General features: G+C 42.3%; 1 protein-coding gene across 1 annotated transcript in view; it reads right to left on the reverse strand.

Annotated features, from left to right (window-relative positions):
• Window positions 1-26,988, reverse strand: part of ODF2 (outer dense fiber of sperm tails 2) — a 1,208,318-nt gene that overhangs the window by 110,970 nt on the left and 1,070,360 nt on the right. The gene's annotated exons all lie outside the window — the stretch shown is intronic.

Raw genomic sequence — 26,988 nt, forward strand, 5'->3', positions numbered from 1 at the left:
TGAGAAAACTTGTTCAGTGCCTTCAATGTAGCTATTTTTAAATGAAACTCCAGCAATCGGTGATATATCCACCCTCCCACCAGTGCACAATGTGACACTAGGATAGCATGCCTGGCTGCTGAACCAACCATTTCACTTCCAAACATTGAATGAGCATATCCCATAAATCAAGAAAATGGCAAAATGAACTGTACTTACAAAATATACTTACTTGTCTGTGTTACGAGATGCTGTAACATCAACTGCTAGAAGAAGGGGCTGTCAACACACACAGGATGGCAGCAAGATAGTTTAATTTAGTGCATAAAACACACCTGCTCCAACTCACCTAATCTGAGACTTTTTTTAAATATGAATCAGTCATACGTACATAACAATATGCAAGTGTGTGCCTATGATGCATATCACGAGTTGTCCACATCATACAACTGATAGATTTATTAATAAATTTCGTCTATTTCTTTCAGCACAGTAGGAGAGACTGCACTTGTACGCAAGTGCTATAAGAGTTGTAAAATTATCCTGTTCACTGTAGCTACCAATGCAATAACATTCCAAACAATGCTTCTATAAAGGCTTCAGCTTCTAACTGTTGCTGCTGTCAATTGCTGTAAGATCTGGGGGATGCAAGTCTTCCTCAGCCTGAGGAATCTACACTGTCTTTGGTGCTGTTTTTGGAACTTTCCAATTCTCAGGTTGTAGGTATGCAAGACATCTTACCAGTAGGTGAATAGTATTCATATGAATTACACGACCAAAGCACTGCAACCTGCCCCTTTTTCACTTCTTGTTCTATAGTAAACTGATTGTATATCATTTATGTGTCATGGCTTCTGTACTGGTCTTTTATACTAATGTTTAGATTGATCCGAAGCTGCATTTGAAAAAAATTCTAGTTTTTGGATATTAGTTTTCAGTACAGTCCATATTTCTGCTCCAAATAACAGAAGCGATCTTATGGCAGAGCGATATATTCTTGTTTTTGTTTGAAAGGTGACCCTCTGTTTCCAAAAGCATTTTTAATTATTAAAAACTTGTGAAGAACTATGGATCCTGTATCTGTCATTTTAGATGTCAAGTCAAGATATTTGAAAGTTTTGGTTTGCTCTTTTAGCTTGATCGTCAAAACCAGCAGAAGTTCAGTTGCTATGACTTTTTTTGCTTGAGTTTATTTGTATCGCAAATCATTCAGTGTCTTCCTGTTCGTTGCAAGACTAACAGAAGAAAGAGTACACTTAGGAGGACCTGTCTGCCATATACCTAAGGTCACTGGGATCATTTCGCCAATGAGAACAGATCATAAATGAGAAACCACCAAGACCTTGATGTACAATCTTCTGGTCAATATCAGATTTTACTCATTAATAAATTTAATTCATCTTAAGTTCACTGGAAACAATGTAGCCTCTGGACCTCTGAGTCAAAGTACACTGTCTCAATCCCTCTAATTTCATCATCATTATTATATAATCCTGCAGATTATTGGCCTAGCCTCTTTAATATCACACATGTACTCTGGACATATACAGAGACTTAAAAAAAACATTTTGAAACTTCTGTATCCAGGTATGAAAACCTAGAAGGTTTAACCCAGGATAACTCCCTCCCACCCTAAACTAGGTGGCATCATATATCTAGGACATCCATTCGTAACCAGGGCCATTAAATTAGAACCAAGATCTGCAAGATCATATGAAATGGTGAGCTGTCTTACAAGGGTAAATCTTCTTTTCCTAACGCTTTGGATAAGAGTCATGTTTGTGTGTACCAATTTTAACTACTATCGACATAACAAAGTAAACTCTCAGTTAACCAGCACCCATGGGGATTGGTTGATGCTGGATAATGAGAAGTTATGTACCTACCATAACGTTCCATGTTAGTTGCCTTCTCTCGCCTTCTTTCTTGCTGGATGGGTTCGGAGCCGATCCTCGGCTCCGACTCGGCCACTTACTAAAGCTCGAGAGCTTATTTTACCGGCTCGAGGCAACCCTATATCCCATGATGCTAGGCAATAACTCCCCAGATCTCATTTGGAAGCTGAAAAACCTAGCATAGGCCAATAAAACAAAATCCTCCAACTGGAAGGAAGAGGAAGAGGAATAAAAACCTCCAAAGATAATTATTTACACTATATATATATATATATATATATATATCCTAGGACACCTAGATAGTGAACAAAGGAATAAAAGGACCCTTCAAAGAAGGGAAGATCTTCTCGGTCTGTCCAGGCTAGGGGGATGGTAGGTGGAATGCAAAAAAGAAGGCGAGAGAAGACAACTAACATGGAATGTTATGGTAGGTACATAACTTCTCAATGTTAAGTTGTCAATCTCGCCTTCATTCTTGCTGGATGGGACCGTCCTAGCACCTTCATCCTGGGTGGCTTATTGGAACAGACTCTTAAGAATGGTGGAACCAAATGTTGCTCTGTCCCTGGAGGCCATCTCCAATTTGTAATGCGAAACAAAGGTATGAGGAGAGGCCCATGTGGTTGCCGCACAGATAGTGTCTATTGGTAGTCTAGCTTGAAAAGCTGTAGATGTAGCTAGTGCTCTAGTTGAATGGGCGTTTGGCTTAGAAGATAATTCCCTGCCTCTGAGTTGATAAATAGATGCAATCACAGAAGACAGCCATCTAGATAGGGTTACCTTGGAAACAGGAAGGCCTTTCTTATTTTCTGCATAAGATAAAAACAGTTGATCAGATTTCCTTATTTGTTTAGTTCTATCCAGATAGTACCGGAGCTGGTGGTGAACATCTAGATAATGTAGCTTTTGCTCCGCTCTGTTGGTATAGTTTGGGAAAAAAACTGGAAGATCAATTGATTGATTCAAATTTGTGTGCGAAGCCACCTTGGGTAAGAAGGATGGATTAGTCCTTAGAGAAACTCTGACTTTGTGGAAGATTAAGTAGGGAGGATGAATGCAGAGGGCATGAAGCTCTGATACTCTCCTAGCAGAAGTAATGGCGACTAGGAAAAGTGTCTTCCATGAAAGAAATTTCAATGAACAGGAGACCGCAGGTTCAAAGGGGGGGAGAATTAAGGATGTTAAGACTAAATTAAGATCCCACTGAGGAGGAGAATCTTTGATCGTAGGCCTAAGTAAATATACACCTTTAAGGAAGGCTTTGGAAAGCTTATTGGACATGATATTGTGGTCCGATAAGCCTGTATGAAAATTCGATATGGCTGCCAACTGAACCTTTACTGTAGAGGCAGAAGACCCTGAATGAAAAATTTTGGCTAGGAAGTCTAAGACCGAATGAATTGGGGCAGTAAAAGGATCTAAATTCCTTGCCTTTGCCCAGAAGGAGACACGTTTCCATTTACTAGTGTAAATCTTTCTGGTGGAAGATTTAAGGGAAGCTACTATGATATCCCGGACGGTATTAGAAATCATAGGAAGCCTGGTTAAGGATGGAAGTGGAGCAACCAAGCAGTGAGGTTGAGAGAATGTAGGGATTGGTGCAGCTGCCCCGACTGATGGGTCAACAGATCTGGAGCTGGGTCCAGATGCCAAGGCTGCACCAAAAGATAATGATGTAGGAACAGAAACCATATCTGTCAAGGCCAATAAGGGGCAATGAGAATCAACTTGGCCCTCAAGGCGGTTGCTTTCTGAATTACTTGTGGAATTAGAGGAAACGGTGGAAAGGCGTAGAGAAGTCCCCAAGGCCAATCTTGGACTAGAGCGTCTCTGAGGGGATGGCCTGGAAGGGGGAAGAGGGTGAAGAAGTCGGGGCATTTGCTGTTTTGGGATGTAGCAAAAAGATTGCAGCAAGGAAGACCCCACTTCTGAAAAATCTCTTCCGCTACCGATTGTTTGAGAGACCACTCGTGCGGCATGAGTATGGCTCTGCTCAACCTGTCCGCTATGAAGTTGGACTTCCCGGGGATATGCGTTGCTATCAGAAACCGCTGAGAGGAGATCGCCCATTGCCAAAGTCTGAGTGCCTCTCGACACAGGGGATAGGACTTGGTTCCGCCTTGCTTGTTGATGTACCACACTACGGACATATTGTCCGTTTGAATTGCAATAGTTCCTAGGGGAAGAGAGTCATGGAGGGCTTGCAACATTAAAAGAACTGCTCTCATCTCTAGGACATTTATGTGCAGGTGGCGCTCGAAAGGTTGCCAAGTGCCATGGACCATCCTGCCCTGAAAATGCCCCCCCCCCACCCGATCAGGGAGGCGTCCGATGTCACCGTGGCGACCGGGGGAGGAGGAACAAAAGGTCTGCCCTGATGGACTTGAGGGGACAATATCCACCAGGACAGATGACTTTTGCAAGTTTGAGTTATCATGATCTTGTGGTGCATGGGGAGTTGCTGAAAAGACCACTGGGCGAACAGCATCCACTGTAGAAGACGCATGTGAAAACATGCAAGGGGAAGAAGTATTATGGAGGCCGCCATAAGACCCAATACTTTCAGGACATACCTGGCCTGAATTCTGTCGCTCTGAAGAACTTGGACATGGTTTTGAATATCTAAGATTCTTTGGTCTGTTAACTTTGCTGAAAGTTGTACGGTGTTCAAGTTGGTGCCTATAAAGGTAATAGACTGACAAGGTGACAAGGCAGACTTTTCGAAATTTATAGAGATGCCTAGCCCTCTGCAAATGTGAATGGTGTAAGCTGTGGCTTGGAGAAGTTGATGCCTGGTGGTGGCAGTGAGGAGCCAGTCGTCTAGATATGGAAACACCTGGAATCCTTGCCGTCTCAGGTGAGCCGTAACCGCTGCCATACATTTGGTGAACACTCTGGGGGCTGTAGTGAGACCAAAGGGCAGGGCTCTGAATTGGTAGTGACTGGCCCCCAGCCGAAAGCGGAGAAACCTTCTGGAGCTCCTGTGAATTTTGATGTGATAGTACGCATCCTGAAGGTCCACGGAGCACATCCAATTGTCCTTGCCCAGAAAGGGCAGAATGGACTGTAGCGTGACCATCCAGAATCTTGTTCTCTTTGCAAATTTGTTCAGTTTGCTGAAATCTAATATTGGTCTCCAGTCCCCTGTCTTTTTCAGTACTAAAAACAACCTTGAGTAGATTCCAGATCCTAGTTGGTCTGCTGGGACTGTCTGGATGGCTCTTTTTGCTAGCAGTTTTGATATTTCTGATACTGCTAGTTCCCTTAGACCGTGTGGAACGTCTAGAAGGGTTCCCTTTTGTTGAATTGGGGTTTGGATAAAGGGAATTTTGGAACCCTCGGATATGATCGACTGTACCCATTTGTCTTGAGTAAGGGAAAGCCAGGCTATTGGGTACAGCGACAATCTTCCCCCGACTGCCTCCGAAGGTGGACAATCGGGCAACATCTCAGGGATGCTGGAAGGGTTTGTCAGAGAGGCTCCCTGCTACCCTGGTTTTGCAGACCCCTCTGCCCCTAGGGGCGTCTGTTGTTGTTACCCCTCTGCCTCTGGGGTAAACTGACCTCTTGTGTCAGACATGACTCCTTGAGATTTGGAACCACATTTTCCACCCTACTGAACCTTAGGGTATGGTCTTGAAGGGTGGAGAAACAGACTCCCTCGGCAGAAAGAGTCTTGCCATCTTGCTCGCATCTGGTCAAGGTGTCTTTCACTTGAGGTCCAAACAAAGCCGAACCATCAAAGGGAATTTGTGAAGGACACCTTGAAAGGGTCCTGAAATTACACAGCCGCATCCAGGCGTGGCGCCTTAAGTCCACTCCTGTGCCTGCAGCCCTACTCGCTCCATCGGCTGCATATGAAATCAGACATGGAGGAGTTAACAATCGAGTTCAGGGTTCCAAGCTGTGAGTTTATTTTATCCTGGGACCCAGCAGCTGATGGATCCTGTAAGACTTCTCCCAACTCTTTGAGAATATCTCTCTGAAGGCGGGTGAAGTGACACAGGTAATTCAGCGACCGCATGGCAAAGGTCGCTGAAGAAAACATCCACTTACCATACCTATCCATGGTCCTAGAATCCTTATTAGGAGGATGGACAGGTACTGAAGGATCAGCTAGTTCCTTCTTGGTGGCTGCAGCCACCACCATGGCATCCGCCAGTACACCTTTTGTCAGGAATTGCTTGTCGACTGGTGCTGTAATGAATTTAGATGGCCTCCGAGGGGTGGGTTCCACCGAATCCGGGGCCGACCACGCCTTCCGAGCCACTACTTCCATAAGGGGTCGAAGGCGGAGACACCCAGGAGGTGGAGGGTCGAGAACCGAATGCCTCCAGGTACACCGACTCGTCCTCAGAAGGATTAAGGGAAGACCAGTTCCCCCTCTGCTTCAGGATTTCCAGGATGTCTGAGAAAGAAACATCCTCAGAGGGGACTTGGGGATCCCTCCGACTCATCCAAGTCGGTGTCAGATGTAATAGACTCAGGGGTGTCCACATGCTTCCTCTTACATGTCCTCTTATGCGGAGGCTCCGCTGACAGGTCAGGAGAAGCCTCGGAAGAGGAAGAAATTCCCAGTGGGGAAACCTGAGGCGTTGGATCTCTGGGTCCGGGAGCAAGAGAGTGAGAAGAGACATCAGCAGGCACTGTACTGGGAGGAGCTGATGGAACTGACCGTTGACTAAGCCCTGGGGCTAGTACGCTCCTCATTACCTCGAAGGCTCCCCTATCAGAAAGGCCAGAGGGCCCCCGCTCCGAAGAGGTAGGAACCCCAGGCCGCACCGACAGGGAAGGCTCCGAGGCCGATGTCGGGGCCGAGCTCACCAGCACCAACGCTCTGAGAGGGAGAACGGGGTCAGACAATGGTCTGATGCCACTCGCCCCCTCGGAGCCGACGAGAGAGATCAGGCACCCGGATCCCTCCAATGAAGGTATCACACAGGAGATCGGAGCAGAAGACGAAGGAGCCAAAGGGGGAGGTATCGGCTCCGACGCCGCAACGGTCACGGTTCCGAGGAGCTCCGGCTCCAAACTCTGAGGGAGAGTCAAAGGAGGAAAAATAGGTGTAGTCGAAATAGCCACCATCTGATGAGATGGGCTAGAGATCATCTGGGCCAATGCCTGAGACTTTAACAGCCTACTTACCACTCTCTCAAGGTCGTGATCTGAAAGTCTGGACGACCGAGAAGATCGGCTCCGATGGCTTTGCTCCGAGAGCAGGGGAGACCTCGGAGCCGAATGGATGGACTCCAATGAAGAAGATCTTGACCTCTTCTTAGATGTAGCCAACGGAGCCAAAGACAAGTCAGCTCCAGCCAGAGCCGACAGCGCAAGCATGGGCTCAGAGGTATCGGCACCGAGTGGTGATGAGACCAGAACTTGTGACTCAAAGGGATCGGCTTCTGCCGGAGCCGATCTAGGCACAGACAAGGAACCAGCAGCCGAAGGCTTAGTACTTGGAGCCGACGGTTTTGCAGGTTTCGAGGGCCTCCCCGATGCAGACTTCGTTGGGGAGCCCTCGGGCTTTAACAAGCCCCTAAGTATCAGTTTATTCCTGCGCTCCTGCAGAACTCTTGGACTGAATGCATGACATACTGAACAAGAGTCCTGCAGGTGCAGGGGTCCTAGGCAGTAAACACAAGAAGTGTGACCATCTGTCAAAGACATTTTCTGACAGCACGAGTCACACTTCTTAAAGCCTGAGACCTTAGCTTCTTTAGGTTCCTTCGACATAACAGTGTCGAGGGTTACACAAAAGTAACAGAAAACACACTCTCGAAAAATTATAAATTAACAATAAAATGTTAATAGGGATACTGACACACCCAAACACTCCACAGGATCCCTAAGAAAAAACAGGAAAGGGGCAGGCTTAAGGCCTATCCTAAAAGTGGAGGGGAGGGATATAAGGGATAAAAAGGAAAGGTATAAAAAAGTAATAAAGTTAAGGGTAGTTATTTAACTATTGAAAGAAATAACTAGGTAGAAAAATTTTACTCAAAAGGGGTGACTGAACACTCTATATCTAAGACTTACCAGGAGCCAGTAAAAAAACGCACCTCGCAAGCGAAAGCGGCAAACGAGATCTGGGGAGTTATTGCCTAGCATCATGGGATATAGGGTTGCCTTGAGCCGGTAAAATAAGCTCTCGAGCTTTAGTAAGTGGCCGAGTCGGAGCAGAGGATCGGCTCCGAACCCATCCAGCAAGAATGAAGGCGAGATTGACAACTTAACGTGTAGTTTCTAGTTGCTTGAGAGTTACTATTAAAAATAGATCTGACAAATACTGTACCCTATACTATACCACACTATAAACACTGTCTTGATTTGATTTTAATATTGAAATGCAGTAATTAAAAGCCTGTTTGGAATAATATTTTAAACTTATATTTCCGCTAGAAAGCATGGCACATGGAACGGTTTTCAGTGGCATGCTGAGTGGATTAGAAGTGAATGAATTGAATAGAGAGTGAATGCATGTATGAAAGAACTGTGTGTGTGTGTGTGTGTGTGTGTGTATACGCAAGATCAGAGAGATGTATGAAAGCTGAAGTGTGTGAGAAATCGGAGAGACAGTGTCTGAATGCATGTATGAAAGCAGAAGCAAAAGTGTGAGAGATATCGGAGAGAGGTATGAAAGCTGAAGAGAGTGTATGTGAGAGATCAGAGAGAGACAGTGAGTGAATGCATGTATGAAAGCTGAAGAGACTGTGTGTGTGAGAGATTGGACAGAGAATGTGCAATCTGATGCAAACTGAGTGAGTATGGCTCGAGTGTTGACATTTTAGCGATTTGACTTGTTTGGTTTGACTTCTTCTCAGGTTGAGAAGAGAGGGAATTTATTTGTATCTTCCTTTTTAAAATTCTAAAACTCTAAAAATGTAAGGTACGTTTCTGCAGGGGGAAAGAAAGTGCAACACAAAAAACAGAACTGTTCATACTGCACTGTTTTTTCTCCGATTTTTTTTCTGGTTGCTTGAGAGTTCTGGTTGCTTGAGTTCCGGTTAACTGAGAGTTTACTGTATTGAATTCCAGTATCCACAAAAGGGAACATTGCACTATCAGTCTTCTGAACTTCAGTTAATGGCATGTTCTATTTTCCAACAACAAATTATATACATATTTGAAATAAAGCAACCATATATCCTAAAGGTTAGGAAATAACAGAGGATAAAGACTATATAATACATTTAAAAATACATTCCATGTATTTTTCTCATCTTCCTCCTGTATCTTTGCTATTCCCTGGAGACATACATCCTAACTCTGGTCTCCTGGACAAATGTGTCATACTTGATCATAATAAAGACAACTGCTCTCATATGAAAGGCGTCAGAACTGCCCACATCAATGCAAGTAGTATGTGCAATAAAACTAAAATAATTAATGCCTGCATTCACCTCTAAGGATCAGATAGTCTATCTCTCTCTCTCTCTCTGAATGAGACATTGTGGAAATTGTCTAATGCTACTAAAGATATAACTCACATAGCTAAAATACTAGCAGGGCTCAGAAAAATCATAAAGGTGTGGTGGTGTAGCCATCCTTTCCAGGGGTATCTTGCCTGTTTCCTGTCTGATAAATGGAAACCACACCCTACTCAGAGAAGATCTAATTATAATTCTCAAAGTAAATAAGGTCAAAGCCAACTCTATGGCTTAGAAGGATAAAGCCCTGATTATGTCACAGGTGAATTAAGTTAGACTAATGGCTTGGATGTTAGTAGGAGCTGGTCAGTTAGGATGGGAATGAGTGACCAATGCTAGCCCCCTATCCTGGGGGTGAGAGGGGTCACCACAAGGTTGACAGTGGGACAACTAGGTGTTCACCCAGTGAAGTCATAAGTCTGTAAGCCAGTTGAGCTTGACACCTAGTAGCTAAGTAGAAACTAGCATGCAGAGATATGCTTCCCCTCAAGAAGTAGTGACTGCAAGCTCAGAGAAGTCTCTAAGAGGGGAAAGGGGGGGTGTTCCCATAGAGGCAAGAGTAGGTCACCCCTCTGGAAAAGTAAACTGGCCCACTCTCTAACACCTGACGCTCACCAAGGAATAAAGGACTGCTGGGGATTCCCAAGTAAGGAACAAATGGGTTTTATGGCTCTTGCCAAGCCTGGGAATACCCAGCTCCCATTCCATCAAAACAAATGAGCCAGAGGGCCAAAAATGGCTTTATAAAAAGGTTTTAAGGTACGCATGAGTAATATGGCAATTAAAGGTAGAACTTGGCATCCCAACAATAAAAATACTAGCATGAGGAAATACACCCTTAAAGACACCAATAGCTGCTGTCATTCACTGACATCCATCCCTCCCTAATCATTGTATGTGAGGTGGGGAGAACCAGATGGAGACAGACAACATGGATCCATTGCTATGGTAAGAACATAACTTTCGTATACAACATTGTCTGCTCAGTCAGACTTCAACCTGAGGGAGAGAGTCTCCAACTATGAAAAATCCTCGAGAGAAACTAAGGAAAGATAGTCCACAACACAGTGGAGCCAAAAGAAGCCATGGATCTTGATTGAACATCCAGCTTATAATGTGAAACAAAAGTGTTATGACCAAGCCAAGTAGCAGCTACACAAACTTCATCCATTGATACTCTAGATAAGAATATTGTACAAGTAGCCATAGCCCTGGTAGAATGACCCTTAGAGTTCTGTGGTAGGGTCTTACCTTTCAAAGAAGAAGCAAACAAAATACATTCTGATAGCCACTTGGATAAAGTCATTTTAGATACTGAACCCAACCTGGATTTTGAAAAGGAGATAACTGACAAGATTTTCTAAAAGCTTTAGTACAGTCCAAATAAAGTTTTAATTGCCTCTGTACATCCAAACAATGTAGAAGGCATTCATTTTCATAGGTTCATAGAAGGTTACTAGGCTAACAGCCCTGGAGCCCTTACAAGCCTAGCCATGTTTATCCAGAGTTACCCCAATTGTTGGTGGTTAGGTAAGTGAAGTTCGCAGAAGTAAGGGACTATGTAGTTAATTACTTCCTCTGTCTAGGAAGGACATGGGCACTACACCAGGAGTGAATCTGTGGTCACTCATCCAATGATCTAGGTTGCATTTGAAGAAGGCCAGGGAGGGGCTCCATTTCACGTGAATTGGAAGCTTGTTCCAGAGAAGTGGCAGTCTCTGTGAGCTATATCTATTTCACCAGCATGACTTGTTCATGTCAGAAGCTAGGTAAAAGATCCATGGAGTGAGTGACCCTCATGCAGTTTGATTTACGAATGTAAGGGCTGGGTCAGGGATTGTCCTGTAAATGAGGCACAGGTCACCCCTTAACAACGTGTAGGAGAAAAAATACAGTGACAGGGCTTTCAGTTATTCTGTGCAGGACTTGTTTGTGTAACCTGTAATTTCTTGGTGAGAAACCTCTGCGGTCTCTCTAACTGTTTCAGGTGTCTGGTGAGGTACATACAAAAGGGAGCACTGTACTCAATTACTGGTCTGATGAGGGCAGAGTATAATGGAATTTTAACATCTTTAGACCTAGATATGATGCCTTTACTTATAAGATGTACCACATAGAAGCATTTTCTTACTACTGTGGATACATGATGGTCAAAGTTCAGGGTGCTATCAACCTGAGTATCCAGATCGCGTACCACTGAGTCTATACCTGGGGGAGTGTTGTCTATAATGTAATTAGCAGGGATGGCAGCTTTCCTAAAGGGAATAATAATGCTTTTTTTTTTTGCATTTAGCTTTAATCTGTGGCTTTGGCACTAATCATTTTGTCTGTGTGAAACCTGTCAGCAGTTTATTAACAACACTAAGGAAATCAATAACTGCTCCCAATTTGCAATTGTCATTGAACTTGGTCAGCTACAGGCCATCCAAGTTTGCCTGGACTTCTGAGAAATAAATTCTGAACAGTAAAGGGCCCAAAACAGAACCCCGTGGTACAGCCCTGATGACTGGTCTTTTGCTAGAGGTGAAGTCACCCACTTTTACAGTATGTGTCCTGTCAGTGAGCCAGTTGTCTTCCCATCTGGTAATGTAGGGATTTAATTCTCAACTATGAGAGTTTCTCTTTAATACCTGAATGGGGAATTGCATCAAATTCTTTCGTCAGGTCAAGACAGGTGGTATGCAGTCTTTTTCCCTCATCCAGAGCCTTGGTGACTTTCTCAAAGAAGTCAACCGTGTTTAACAGACATGATCTAGCATTTAATGAATCTGAACTGGGTTGGTTCCAGAGTTTGGAAATTACCTGTGCCCTTGTTAATAATGTCCATACTGATTCATTCCATGGCCTTGCAGATGAGGCTAGTAAAGTTTATAGGCCTATAATTCCCGGGATCGGTTGATGGTCCCTCTTTGTGCAGGATTACTGTTGTTGTCCTCCATTTCACCAAAACATAGCCAGTTTGCAGGCTGTGGTTAAATAGGGATCCAATTGGGTCTGCTAGGGTTATGCTTTAAGTTGTTTAAAAGGCATCCTGGGATGTTATCTAACACACTGATGCCATGTTTTTGGCCTTGGAAAGAATCAAGATGACCCATTCTCTTTAGATAATGGGCTGAGGAATGCTAGCAGGTATACTTGGAGGATGACTGGAGAGGACAAGGGGGTGAAATTTGCTCCAAATCTGTCAGCTAGCAGGTTGGCCATTTACCTCCTGTTGAGTATGGGTAGTTCCATCCACAACCAGTTTAGCGCATAGCTGGGTATTCCCTTTTAGATTTTGGATATAGTTAAAGAATGTCTTGTGATTATCCTTAGCTAGAGAGACTACTTTTGCTTCATAATTAGCTTTGGAGGACTTGACAAGGTCTCTAATTTGTTTGTTTAAGCTAGAGAGGGATTTCTTCCTGTGCTGAGCCAGTTCCCTCTAGTTCTTAAATATTAGTTTTTCAGTTGCTGTACAGCCTGTTTATACTAGGGGTGCACCAGGGTGACTTTCGGCAAGACCTGGTTTTAATCCTGTCAGGTATAGCCAATTCTATACAACTGCTTAATGATTATACAGGGAACTGGTGTACACCTCTGTATAGGAGTCACTGTAATCTGTGTTCAAGGGGGGCTTTGAAACTTCTTATACCATCACTTTAAGAGATAATTTTTCTTTGAAAAATGTAAATGTTTTTGAGCTTGATGAGGTATCTGGTCTAATAATTACATCGAACAAGATTGATTTATGGTCCAATCTTACCAGGGAGGACAACACACGGGGGGGGGGGGGTTACAATGCTCTCCCATGTTAGTGAATACTATGTCCAGGTCATTTGAGCCTGTTGTGTGTGTGCTGACTAGCTGTTCCAGAGCATTTGCATTGACAAAGTCCAAGAACCCCTGAGCCAGCATGTTTGTGGTTGTGTACATTTCCCACATGATGTTAGGATAATAAAAATCATCCATGAGTAAGGTGTGGGACTGTGTGGCAAGTGACTCCAGTAAGTCCAGGTATGCAGTACACTTTTCCTGTTTCATGGTGGGGGGCCTATAGCTAGTTATGATGTGATATAGGGCTTTGCCTACAGCTAATTGGACATGGAGTAGCTCAAGACAGTCATAAGGTTTGGCCAGTCTCGAGATGTACTTAGCCTTAATGAAGATGGATATACCCCCTCCTTTTGGTCTTTCATGTTCAGTTTGTGGTCTGAACACATGGAAGGCATTGTAGCCCTGCATAGCTGGTGTGCTTCCTGCACCTTTGAACCATGCCTCGGTGACTGCACAGATGTCAGCATCTTCCAAAGTGAGGAGTGCTTCCAGGAAGCACAGTTCCTTGTTTAGACTCCTAGCCTAGCATTAAGCAGCAGTACTTGTGAGTTTATCTAGAGAAGATTTTGTTATGTTGGGAGGTTGGTTATTTTGACAATGCCTAGAAAAAGGCACACTAGGGGAGGTGAATGTCTTTGCCAGTATCTCAGAGCTTACTGAAGACAGGTGCAGACCATCTCTGGCAAAGCGGCTGGCCTGTCGACCATGTCTTCCCAGGCTGACAGATATTGGATACCCTTGGAATGACACCAGAAGCTAAGCCAATTATTAAAGTCAATTATTTTTTGTTTGTATTGTGTTATCATCCTTGGAGAAGGCAGAATTCTGCTTAAGGTTAGGCTTATACCTGCTTGTGACACAATCTGAGAGCTCAGTCATGTCTCCCTTCATACAGTCCAGTGAGGTACGTCTTGAGTCATTCACCCCCACATGGACTATGATGGAGTCATGCCGTTACTTGTGGTTGAGTGACTTGACAGATCCTGGCACCTGACAGGCAGCTAACCGTAACCCAATGCTTAGCCAGCCTGGAGAAAAGAACATCCATATGTCTCACAATGGAGTCACCTATGACCAATACATTAGGTTTTGTGGTGTAACGCCTTATGGGCTTATTTGTTGAGACACTGGTGCGGATGGGGGTGGATGTGTGTGTGTGTTATTATGCATTGTGGTTGTTTTTTGCATTATGTGCTTAAGCAGTTTACATTTGGGAGGCTGCTGATCTTTTGGCAAGTTACTAGTGAGTATCTCCACATATGTGGGTTTTTATGTTGGGTCATTTAGTGTGGAAAGTGTGTGTGCTGACAAACTGACATTCAATTTGTCCTTATGTGAGAGTCTTGCCTCCAATTTCATAGTGTAACTACATCTCTCAAATAAAGTACTTGTTTGTTTCAGGAGTAAGTGGTTGTCAGTATACATGAGATAATTGATACATTGCCTCAGGATGCTCATATCTATCACTCTGGCCAGAAAGATGATGGGAAACTGCCCATCCATGATAGTAGGTTCTTATTGTATGTTTTATTAGGGAAGGGAATGGGTTAATTTGAAAGTACTGTGCTGGTAGCATCGAGACTACAAGATGGGCATATACGTTGTGCAAGCTAAGGTTGATCAATATGGCGACGCTGTTCATTGTGCAACTAAGTTGCTCCTAGAGCAGTACAGAATCTTGGAAGGGGTTCACTGACAGCTGTTTAATGAAAGCCGAGCTTCTAGGAATTTGCATCTATACAGGACACTGCTAACTGCCACTGAGTGAAGAGCAGCACCTTGTAAATGCGAGTGTTAAATACGAGCAGAGAGTATCAAATTTTAAGCTAATTACCAATTTGGAAAGCACATAATAAACATTTCACCAGCAATCCCCAACTTGGACAGATTAGATCAGCACACATTTTCCACAAGGGTGCAGAAAAATAATTTTTCTAATGCAGAATAGCTGGTTTGCAGCCCAAGTGTAACAAGATCACACAAACTACCTACAACAGCCCAACAACTAACAGATACAATGTAATACAGTGCAATTAACTACTTAAAGCAGCAATAGACAGAACAGCTTTTTTTGCTAGAAACTGCAAGAATAGCAGCAAATAGTTTAAGAAACTGCTGAAGTACAGTCACAGTATATAAGAGAAGTGCAAAAAATTATTTTTGTCTTTTCAGTAGCAGATTGCTCCAGGTGAAAGCAGATTCTCAGCAATCAGTAGCAAAGTCACCAAATGACAAGCAGCTCTGAGTATCTATGCCAAAACCTGCAGAAACACAAGGCTTAAATACAAGTAAAGATAAAACAGTTTTAACCTAACTGCCAATTAGGAAAGCACACTGTGAAGATATGTGAAGGTTGCCAGCATAGCTAGAATTTGTAGATAATTCTGTCATTTGCAAATATTAATATAAGCCACAGGCTTGTTCTCTTAAATGGAAGAAAATGCTGTTAGATGTGGAACTGCAAAAATGTAACAACAGTGCACTCTGCTGTAGGAAAGCTGATAAGTCAAGCATTGTGTAATTGTTTGATGTCAAAACTCGGAGCCGAGATGTCTGGATGAAGGAATTCTGGCTAATTGCTAGAATTTGCATCTATAATGTCTTTTATTGCTCTAGCTTCCTGACCAGCTGCAAGATCAAAAGGGCTGTTACACTCTGAGCTTCTATTAGCCTGAGAAACAGAAAATAATGATGTATTCTGAAATGATTTTGCATTTGTCTCGAGAACATCCAACTCACCAGCAATGCCTACGCTCTATATGCAAGTTTATTTTAGAAATGTGTTTTCTCTTTGAAATAGCTAGGAAATAGGAAGATCAGATTAGTTGCTTTTCTGTACTGATGTCAGAACTATTCTACTGTGTTACTTTAAACATTTTCCTATGATCTCTGAACTCTTGACTAGCACTGTGTAGTAAAAAGTATTGTCTTGTGTTTCTATTATTTATTGTTAAATATTTTTAAACCTTTCAACTGTGGCTGTTTTGTGCAGAGATAATTTAAGCTCTAGAGTACATTGCATGTATATAGTGATACTGTCCAAGTCACTCCAAATAAGCCTTGACTGTTCAGTTGCAATTACCATTTGGATAATAATACTGCACAGTAGAACTGGACACCCTTTGATAAGGGCCTTTTTAGTAGCTGCTAAATATTAGTGGGTGATGGCAGTGATTTCTACCGTATGGTCTGGGTAAAAGGGGCACAGCTGGAGAACCTGTGCCAGCCTTCTCCAGGAGTGTCTATGTGGCTGTATATAACTCTTATCTCAAAGTGTGTGTGTGTCAGCTACTTGGGCAGGGACATGAAGCACTGGTTGGACAGAGAGGGTGCTGGAGGTTTTAGCTTGCCCACTAGGCTGAGATCTGGACCCTCTAGCTGTGCCAGTGGGGAGTCTTATTGGGGATCTGGAGAGAAATGGAGAAACCAGCCCCAGACTGACTGTGATCTCAGTGTGCTCTTAAGAAAAATTGTACTTTACTGTGTGTGTATTTGTTATCCTTCCCAATATAGACACCCCTCACTGGTGTTAGTGGAGAAGATTGAGGCTCCTTGATTGCTGGGCCAGTGCACGGGTGTCACATATTAATTGGTGGCAGTGGTGGGATATCCACACCACATATTAATTGGTTGGCAAATACTAATTGGCTTGTAGTGATGTGGGTAGTGTGCATTACTGTAGCTTGTGTACAGTGATCACTGAAGGTGTTTTTGTCAGCCATGCAGTGAATACTCAGACTTTAGATCACAGTTGCTTTATTTCTTTTGTTAGCTTAGTTAGTCAGGGAGAGCAGGCAAGCATGTCAGCAGAGGAGTATGGAAAGCTGACATGGAGCCAGTTGGCTGAGATGTGCCAGGCTGAAGGACTGATGCAGGGAAACCTGACTAAGGCAGGCATGATTGCAGCTTTGGTCACAGCTGCATCAGAAAACAGCAACTAGGAGGATGATCAGATGGGCCGTGGAGATGTACAACACTCAGGGAATGGACAGTTCAACCTTTGTGCAGAGGACTTAAAAATCCATCTAGAGCTAAAGAGCCTTCAGTTGGAGGCCAAGCGTTTGGAAATGGAAGCTGTGGAAATGCAGCGGCAGAGGCAGCACAAAAAGGAGATGCTGACTGTTCACCAGAGTCATGGAGGTAATGGGGAAGGGTATAACTGGACCCCAGAAGCTCAAAAGATCAGTAAATTTCTTCCGCAGTTTAAAGAGGGGGATAATTTTGATAGTTTCATTCATATGTTTGAGAGGGTATGTAAACAGTATGATGTTGACCAAAGGCTCTGGGTACGGTTCCTCACCCCCTTAATCCATAGTAAAGCTGTAACTGTATTGTTTAAACTTGCTGATTACAAATGTTTTGATTATACTGTGGTTAAGAATTGTTTGTTAGATTTTTTTAAACTAACACCTGAAACTTAAACTAAAATGTTTTCTGATCATAGACGCAAGGAAGATGAAAGTGTGTGTGAATATGTTGCTGAACTGAGCACTTATTTTCATAGGTGAGTGAGTGGATGTCAGGTCACCACTTTTGAAGGGCTGGCAGATCTTTTGGTCAGGGGAATAAGCTCTTAGCACTTTTCTTGAGGACATGAGGATCTGGTTAGCTGACAGACAATGTGCTACTTCAGAGGAGTTGGGGAAGAAGGGAGATCTATACCTAGCAAGCAAGGCATCCCTGCACACGAAAGGGACCCCAAGTACTGCTCGTGGATCTAAAGGAACCCATGGTTGGCCCAGACTGCCCCAACAGAATCTGCCAGTAGCAGGAGAAGCCACTAGTTCAGATACACATCCAGGACCTAGGGCTAAATGTTTTGAATGCAACCTGTGGGGCCATGTGGCATACAGATGTCCACGGAGGCAAGGTGGGGAACAAAAGGTGAGAGAGCCAGTAAGTGGGGAAGACAAAATGCCAATAGCAGGTTGTCTTGAGATGACAGGGGTACCAAACTACCATCCTGCAGATGTCCTGATAGGGAAGGATTTTGACGAGGCAGTACTATGTGTTAATGCAGTTACATGCAGTCAGGCTTCGAGACAAGCATGTGGGTCTGGTAGCCTGGAGGAGACCCAGACAGACAGCATACTTGCAGCCAGGACTGGTGAGGTGGTTACTTCAGTGAGGAAGCTACGCTGTAGCAGTGAGGCTGAGGGAGAGCCACAGCTGCTTGTGGGTACTGATGTTCCCTTGGACAGAGTGACTGCAAAGGTAGAGGTGAGTAGTAGTACCCAGGCTGACAATGAGGTACCACTGTCAGAGGATGCCAGACTTCCTGTTGAAGGGGAGCTGGGGAGGGTTACAAACAAAGAGTTGAGACAGGCGCAGCTCTCAGACCCTACATTGCAAGGCCTGAGGCAAGTAGCTAGTGAGGGACCTGATTCTCAAGTGAAGGGAGAACTTGTATACTGGGACAAAGGGTTACTGTACAGACAGTAGTCCCCTGAGGGAGGGCTAGAAGGTGACAGAATACAACAGTTGGTAGTGCCTACAGTCTACCATCTGGTGCTTCTAGCCATAGCCCATGATATTCCTTTTGCAGGTCATTTGCGCTTAAAACATACAAAGAGATGTATTATGCATAACATCTATTGGCCTGGAATTTGCAGAGATGTAACAGGATATGGCAGGACCTGTGACCACTGCCAAAAGGTAGGCAAGGCAGAATACAAGGTGAGAGCTCCTTTGATGCCTTTGTCTGTGATTCAGAAGCCATTTCAGAGGGTAGCTATGGATATTGTGGGGCCTCTAAGTACCCCAAGTTCCACAGGGAAAAAGTATGTACTAGTGGTAGCAGATTATGCTACAAGATAACCTGAGGCAGTGGCATTGTCCTCCATTGAGGCAGAAAAGGTGGCAAATGATATGTTAGAAATTTTCAGTAGGGTAGGTTTCCCAAAAGAAATACTGACTGACAGAGGTGCCAATTTTATGTCAGACCTGCTTGCTTGTCTGTGAAAGTACTGTGGGGTGAAGCACGTGAAGACCACCCCCGACCATCTCCAGACTAATGGTCTTGTTGAGAGGTTAAACTCTATACTCAAGTCCATGCTACGGGCATTTGCAGACCAGTTTAAGAGGGAGTGGGACACATATTTGCCCCATCTGTTTGCTTACAGAGAGCTTCCCCAGGAATGCACAGGTTTTTCACCCTTTGAGTGGTTGTACTGGCACAGGGTGAGGGACCTCTAGATTTAATTCAAGATGAGTGGGAAGGTGAGTGTGAATCTCACAAGGAGTCTGTTGTGGCATATGTCCTAAACCTCAGGACAAGGCTCAGGGAACTCATGAGCTTGGTACAGGAGAATCTGGCAGAAGCCCAACAACAGAAAAAGGTATGGTATGACAGGAATGCTGGAGCTAGAGATTATGCTGTAGGGCAGCAGGTAATGGTTTCCATTCCTGTCAGACACAATAAGCTGCAATTAGTTTGGGAGGGATGCTACAAGGTGGTAAGAAAGTTAAGGGATGTTAACTACATGGTAGAACTGCTAGGCAGGAGGCAGGAGCACAAATTGTACCATGTTAACATGATGAAACCATACAGATAGGGAGGACCTTGTGCTGAGTATTTGCAGTGGGTTGCAGGAGGAGTCTGAGGGAGATCTGGTGACTGATCTCCCCAGTGAGGCTCAGACTGACACCTCAGTGGAAGGGGTAGCAATGTCCCAGCAGCAATCTCCTTCCCAGGTTTGAGAAATCTGAGCAGTGTTACAGGAGTTGGGGAACATATTCACTGGGAAACCAGGGTGCACCCACCTTCTGCAGCACCAGGTGGATACAGGACCCCAAAAGCCTATTAGGCAGATCTCTTATAGGGTGCCTGAGAGAGTCAAACAAACTCTGAGGGAGGAGATACAGGCGATGTTGGAACTAGAGGTAAGTCAAGAGTCCAACAGTCCCTGGACCTCCCCAGTGGTGCCGGTGCCACAGAAGGATGGCATCACCAGGTTTTGTGTGGACTATAGGAAATTAAATAGTCACACAGAATCAGATGCTTACCCCATGACTAGGACAGATGAGGCCCTAGAGCAGATGGGTGGGGCTAAGTATCTTACAACCATCGATCTTACCAAGGGTTACTGACAGGTGCCCTTGACTCCCAGTGCTAGAGACAAATCAGCCTTTGAGACTCATTTTGGCTTGTATGAACTCACAAAGATGCCCTTTGGAATGAAAAATGCCCCAGCAACTTTCCAGAGGCTGGCAGATCATATCCTAGCAGAAGCAGGAGGGTTTGCCCTTGCTTACCTACATGATATTGTCATCTACAGATATTCCTGGGAAGAGCACCTTCAACATGTCAGGGAGGTGCTGGGCAGACTACAGAGGGCAGGGTTGACCATTAAGCCCAGCAAATGTCAGGTGGGTATGGTAGAGGTCTCCTACCTGGGACACAGAGTGGGGAGTGGTAAGATCAGGCCAGAACCTGCCAAAGTAGAAGCCATTTGGGTATGGCCTGCACCTGTTACCAAAAAGCAGGTGAGGGCATTTTTAGGGGTAGCAGAGTACTACAGAAAGTTCATCCCCAGTTATAGTACCATAGCTGTTCCCCTCACAGACCTGACAAGGAAAAACAGGCCAGATAAGGTAGTCTGGACCCCAGCATGTGAGTAGGCATTCCAGAAGTGTAAAGAAGCTTTGGGAGGATCCCCTGTGTTAGCCAGTCTAAATTACAGCAATGAATTTGTTGTGCAGGTGGATGCTTCAAACCATGGGGTGGGGGCTGTACTTAGCCAGATTTCTTCAGAGGGAGAAGAGCACCCAGTGGTTTATCTCAGTCATAGGCTCCAACCCAGGGAGGAATGCTATGCAGCTGTAGAAAAGGAATGTCTAGCCATAGTATGGGCACTGCAGAAATGCCAGCCTTGTCTGTATGGAAGAAAATTCACTGTAGTGACAGATTGCAATCCCCTAACATGGTTAAACAGAGCCAGGCAGCAAAATGTCAAGTTGCTAAGATGGAGCCTAGGGTTGCAAGCATATCACATATCAGTGCAGCACCGCAGTGGAATTAGCAATGCCAACGCAGGTGGGTTCTCAATACAGGGAATGGGGTAAGGTATACTCAAATAGACCTAACTGTCTCGAGCACCGTTTCTTAAGGGTCACTTGAAAAACTAGCTTGAGTTCTCCAGGGGGGAGATATGTGAAGGCTGCCAGCCTAGCTAGATAGAATTTGTAGATAATTCTGTCATTTGTAAATATTAATATAAGCCACAGGCTTGCTCTCTTAAATGGAAGAAAATGCTGTTAGATGTGGAACTGCAAAAATGTAACAACAGTGCACTCTGCTGTAGGAAAGCTGATAAGTCAAGCATTGTGTAATTGTTTGATGTCAAAACTCGGAGCCGAGATGTCTGGATGAAGGAATTCTGGCTAATGTTTTGAGACCAGAGTTAATTGCTAGAATTTGCATGTATAATGTATTTTAATGTATTTTATTGCTCTGGCTTCCTGACCAGCTGCAAGATCAAAAGGAATGTTACACTCTGAGCTTCTGTTTGCCTGGGAAACCGAAAATAATGATGTAATCTGAAGTGAGTCAGTGGTAAAGTAGTATCAGTTTAAGAAAAGAAAAAATAAAGTGGCGAAACACGGACCAATCCAAAAAGAAAAGATGTAATGTTAGCGCTTTCATGCACCACACCTTAGTGCACTTCTTCAGACAAAACAGCATTAAAAAAAACCTCAAATAAATAGGTTACACAATTAAGGAACCGTAATTTATAATTAACCACAATTAATACAATTAAAGAACTTAACCTAGCTTTTAAAGCAACCTACTAATCAGAAAATTCTAACTATACATAACCAACAAACATCATAAATAACATTGTTCCATCTTACTTAAAATTTGTTGAATTGAATTCAATTTAATCCCATAAAAAATATTAATAAATATATTACCAACCACATGCATAATGTTACAATTAATAAGAAAATACTAAAAAAAATTTTATACATTTAACGCTCTAAAGCTTTTAGTTTGAGTAAACATTTGATTGAACAAACATCATTAATGCTTGGATAGGCATAGGCATTAGTTTTTAGTTGCCATAATAATTCTTGTTCTTCCAGTTTTAAGTGCCAAGGTCCCCCTCTGGGATTTTTAAGAACTTGCTGAACTACTACAAACTTAAAACTGTGTGTATTATATTCTAATATGTGCCTTGCCAAGGCGTTAGTTTTAACACCTCTGGATATAGCATAAATATGTTCGTAGATCCGCTGCTTCAGTTGACGTTCCGTCTTGCCAAGACAGAACACAGGGCAAGATTGACATGAAGCTAAATACACTACACCTTGATTCTCACAGTTGAATTTTTTGGGGATCCCATACTTAGTATTTTTAATATAAAAGAAAGGACCAGTTTGGATATATTTACAATAATTGCATCTACCACATTTATACATGCCTTTCTGTTTATTATGTTGTTGATGTGGCAGTTCAAATAATGTCTTCAAATTGGGACCTTTCTTAAATACCATTATTGACTTTGTACCTAAAACCTTAATGAGTGCTTGTTGTTGCAAAATAATGACCCAATTATAATGCAAAATGTCCATGAACTGTTCTGACACATCAATGAACTGGGTTGAAAAACTAGTAACATATTTTTCACCATCTGTGTTAACCAAGGATATTGTTTCCATATTATGCAAATGGGCACCTTCGTTACTATTTTCTTCAGATGGATACCCTTTAATTAAAAGTGGGCCCAAACTATTATTTAACCTCTTATTATTTATTTCCTTACGTAGCTCTTTGATCAACCTCAATGGGTAACCACGGTTAAGGAACATTTCTTGCAAAAAAGTTACACTCTTGTTGAAAATCGTTATCAGTAGAACACATTCTGGATGCCCTTACTAACTGTCCCTTTACAATCCCCCTCTTCTGAAAACCTGGGTGGTTACTTAAAAAATGTAGGAAAGAATTGCTATAAAAAGGTTTCCTATATATTACAGTTCTAAATCTATTATGAATTGTGTCCTTGTGCAACTGAATATCAAGGAAATTAATATATGATTCATGGTACTGAAAGGTAAATTCCAAAAATGACGTGGAAGAAGCCATAACTTCAACTAATAATTCAGCATCTTTTTTGGAACCTTTCAGTATAATAAGAATGTCATCTTGGTAACGTGTATACCAGACGACTGTGTTAACAACCAAAGGGTTAGAAAGTATATAAGTATGCTCCCAATAAGCCATTACTGCATTTGCAAAGCTCCCTCCACAAGGGGAGCCCATGGCAATACCTGTTTTTTGTAAAAAAAATTCACATTGAAACATAAAAAAATTGTTTTTCAGGACAACGTCTAATAGAGAGATCACTAAATCAATAGCTTCTCCTGTAAAGTGTTTAATATGCAAAAACTCTCTCACCCATTCAAGGCCCACCTGCTGTGGGATAACTGTGTACAGATCTTTGATGTCCACAGTTTTTTTAAAGCTGTTTTGTCTGAAGAAGTGCACTAAGGTGTGGTGCATGAAAGTGCTAACATTAAATCTTTTCTTTTTGGATTGGTCCGTGTTTCGCCACTTTATTTTTTCTTTTTTTAGTTTAAGTGTTTTGTTATCAATTTAAGGACAGAGAGACTCAGAGCATTTAGCATTTGTCTTGAGAAGATTCAACTCACCAGCACTGCCTATGCTCTATATGTAAGTTTATTTTAGAGCCGTGTTTTCTCTTAGAAATAGGTAGGAAATAGGATTCTACTGTATTATTTTTAAGCATTTCCCTGTGATCTCTGAACTCTTGACTAGCACTGTGTAGTAAGAAGTATTGTCTTGTGTTTCTATTATTTATTATTAAATATTTTTAAACCTTTCAACAGTGGCTGTTTGGGTAGAGATAATTTAAGCTGTAGATGTATATATGTATATAGTGATACTGTCCAAGTCACTCCAAATAAGCCTTGACTGTTCACTTGCACTTACCATTTGGATAATAATACTGCACAATAGAATTGGACACCCATTGATAAGGGCCTTTTTAGTAGCTGATAAATATTAGTGGGTGGTGGCAGTGATTTCTACTGTATGGTCTGGGTAAAAGGGGCACAGCTGGAGAACCTGTGGCTGTATATAACTCATAGCAAAAGAGATGGTGAACCCAAGTAGTGACAAATACTTTATTAATCAAAGTAACATATTGAAAATATGTCACTAAACCAGACCGGTTTCGGCCTTACAGCCTTCATCAATGGTATACAGAAATTAATTTGTAAAAAAGAAGAGGAACTGGTTCTGGTTATATTTATACTCCTCCCTATTAGAACAGGAATTGTTGGTATAGCCCAACCTAGTGTTTGGGATGTATAAATGCCCAAAAAAAACTTATTTTAAATAAATAATCAAAAACAGTTCATATACAATTATGAAACCAACAGTTATACATTAAATGATTCAATAATACTATAAGCAAATATATAAAAGATATAATTCCATAATGCTATAAGCAGATATATGAAACATTTTTTAGAATGAATTATGTAAATTACATCTTATAATATTATAATAACCTGATTATGTAAATACAAAAATTCATCAAAGCCAAACAAGAGCTAATAGAAGTATATTCACTTAATGTAGTAATTATAGAAAGGTATAACATCTCAGTGCTGAAGTGTAAATTGGTCATCCTAGTTACTAGTATTATATAGTTCCTAGAACATATATTAACAAAACCACATAAGTGCCACCATTCAGAAAAAAACAAAGATATAACAATATACAGCATGTATTAATGTGAATAGATAGACATAGCCTCTGTTATAAATGGTCATTCAGACCAGGCGGAAAAAGTGCCCCAAGCTTTGTAATCCAGTATTGTTCTTTTTTATTCAAAATAGAGTGCCAACCCTGTTGATGGCTATGATCCCCTACAATTTTGTCAATAACCATGAACCTAAATTGTGCATTGGAATGTTTGATGGTGTGTCTATACAAGGCATTAGTTTCCTTCTTATTTCGGATGTCACTCTTATGTTCTGTCATACGTATTCGGAGGGATCTAGATGTTTGGCCCACATAAAATGATTGACACTGACATGTGGCCAAACATATGACCCATGTGGTACTGCAGTTAGCAAAAACCCTGGTCTGATACACCCGTTCAGTATTAGCACTTGAAAATTCCTTCAATGTGTAGACCTGGGAACTTGAACAATAATGACCACAAGGAAAGGTACCTATGAGTCTATCTCCTGTTAAGGTGGTTTGTTGATAGATAGCTCCTCCTCCTTCCTTGTGTTTGTAGTGGGAAAACATCCCCCCCAAAGTTTTACCCCTTCTGAAAGACATATGGCATGTTGTGCCTAATAGTGTTCTTAATTCATCATGTGCCATCAATATATTCCAATTTGAGTTCAAAATATCCCTGACTAGCTGATGGTTCCTGCCATATGTGGTGACAAACCTTATTGTTGAGTCCTGATCCTTATTATCCAACTTTTTATATTGCAATAAAGTTTGTCTATCCAGTGAGTTACTCCATTCATTTGCCAAAGAGATATCCCTCATTTTGTATCCTCTGTGTTTAAATCTACAACATAAGTCATTCCTAGCTATTTCAAAATCCCCCCTGATGAACATATGCGTTTCATACGCATGAATTGTGATTTTGGAATATTGTGGATGGTGTAGTAAGGGTGCATGCTAGATGCATGTAACAAGGTGCTATATTGAGGGTATTTACGAAAAACTTTAGTACTTAAGGTGTGATCCTCATTGCGGTATATAGTAACATCCAAGAAGTTAATAGTGTTATAATCATATGTTACCGTAAACTCGATACCCCATACATTATCATTCAAATACTGAATGAATTCTTGTAAATATGTAATAACTGCCTTCCACACCATCCAACAATCATCTAGGTATCATCTCCAGATGTCCATTTCAACAATATAAATATTGTGTGATAAGTCACAGATTAAACACTCCTCAAAATAGGCCATAAAATGGTCAGCATATATAGGAGCAAAGGAAGCCCCCATTGCCGTACCTTGAAGCTGTAAAAAACACTCGCCATGGAAATAAAAGACATTTTTAGTTAGTACATGTTCCGTCATGCAGATAAGCAGTGTACTGAAACCCGGTGGGTACATTTCACATTTTTCCAACCAGTATTGTAGTGATTGCAGACCAGCCCAATGTGGGATGCTGGTGTATAAAGATTTTACATCAAGTGTGCACATCAACCAGTCCTGTTCCAGTTGGGTATCTGCTATTATCTGAAGAAAGTGTGTCGTGTCTTTCAATCTGGCCCTGACCAATGACAATAGTGGCTTAAGATAAAATGTAAGAAAAGCTGAAAGTGGTTCTGTTAATGATCCGATACCAGACACTACAGGCCTACCCGGGGGTTTAGTAATAGACTTATGTATTTTGGGCAAAAGATATAAGATCTGTTTTTGTGGATCTTTGACAGTAAGATGTTTGACAGCGTTAATTGTTATGATGCCTTGATCCTCAGCTGTCTGTAAGAAGGAATCAATTTCCTTCTTGTATAACAATGTGGGATCTATAAACATTTGCATGTAACACCTACGGTCTGCCAATTGTCTTTTGCCCTCATATAGATAATCCCCTGTATTCATAACCACAACAGCACCACCCTTATCTGCAGGCAGAATGGCTATATCACGATTTTGCTTAAGTTCTTCTATAGCAGTTTTTTCCATGGCAGAAATGTTTTGGCCTAAAATGTTCGATTCATGATGATGAAAATGTAAATCTTTAATGACTGTCTGTTGAAATATGGAGACGTATTTGTTCATGGGTGGTTGAAAATCAGATTTCAAAAATCTAAACTCAGATGATCTATGAGAGGTGTCACCTGAAAAGAACAATTTAA

This window comes from Protopterus annectens, chromosome 16.part0, assembly GCF_019279795.1.
Source record: "Protopterus annectens isolate FY-2018-M chromosome 16.part0, PAN1.0, whole genome shotgun sequence".
Classification (NCBI taxonomy): Eukaryota; Metazoa; Chordata; order Ceratodontiformes; family Protopteridae; genus Protopterus; species Protopterus annectens.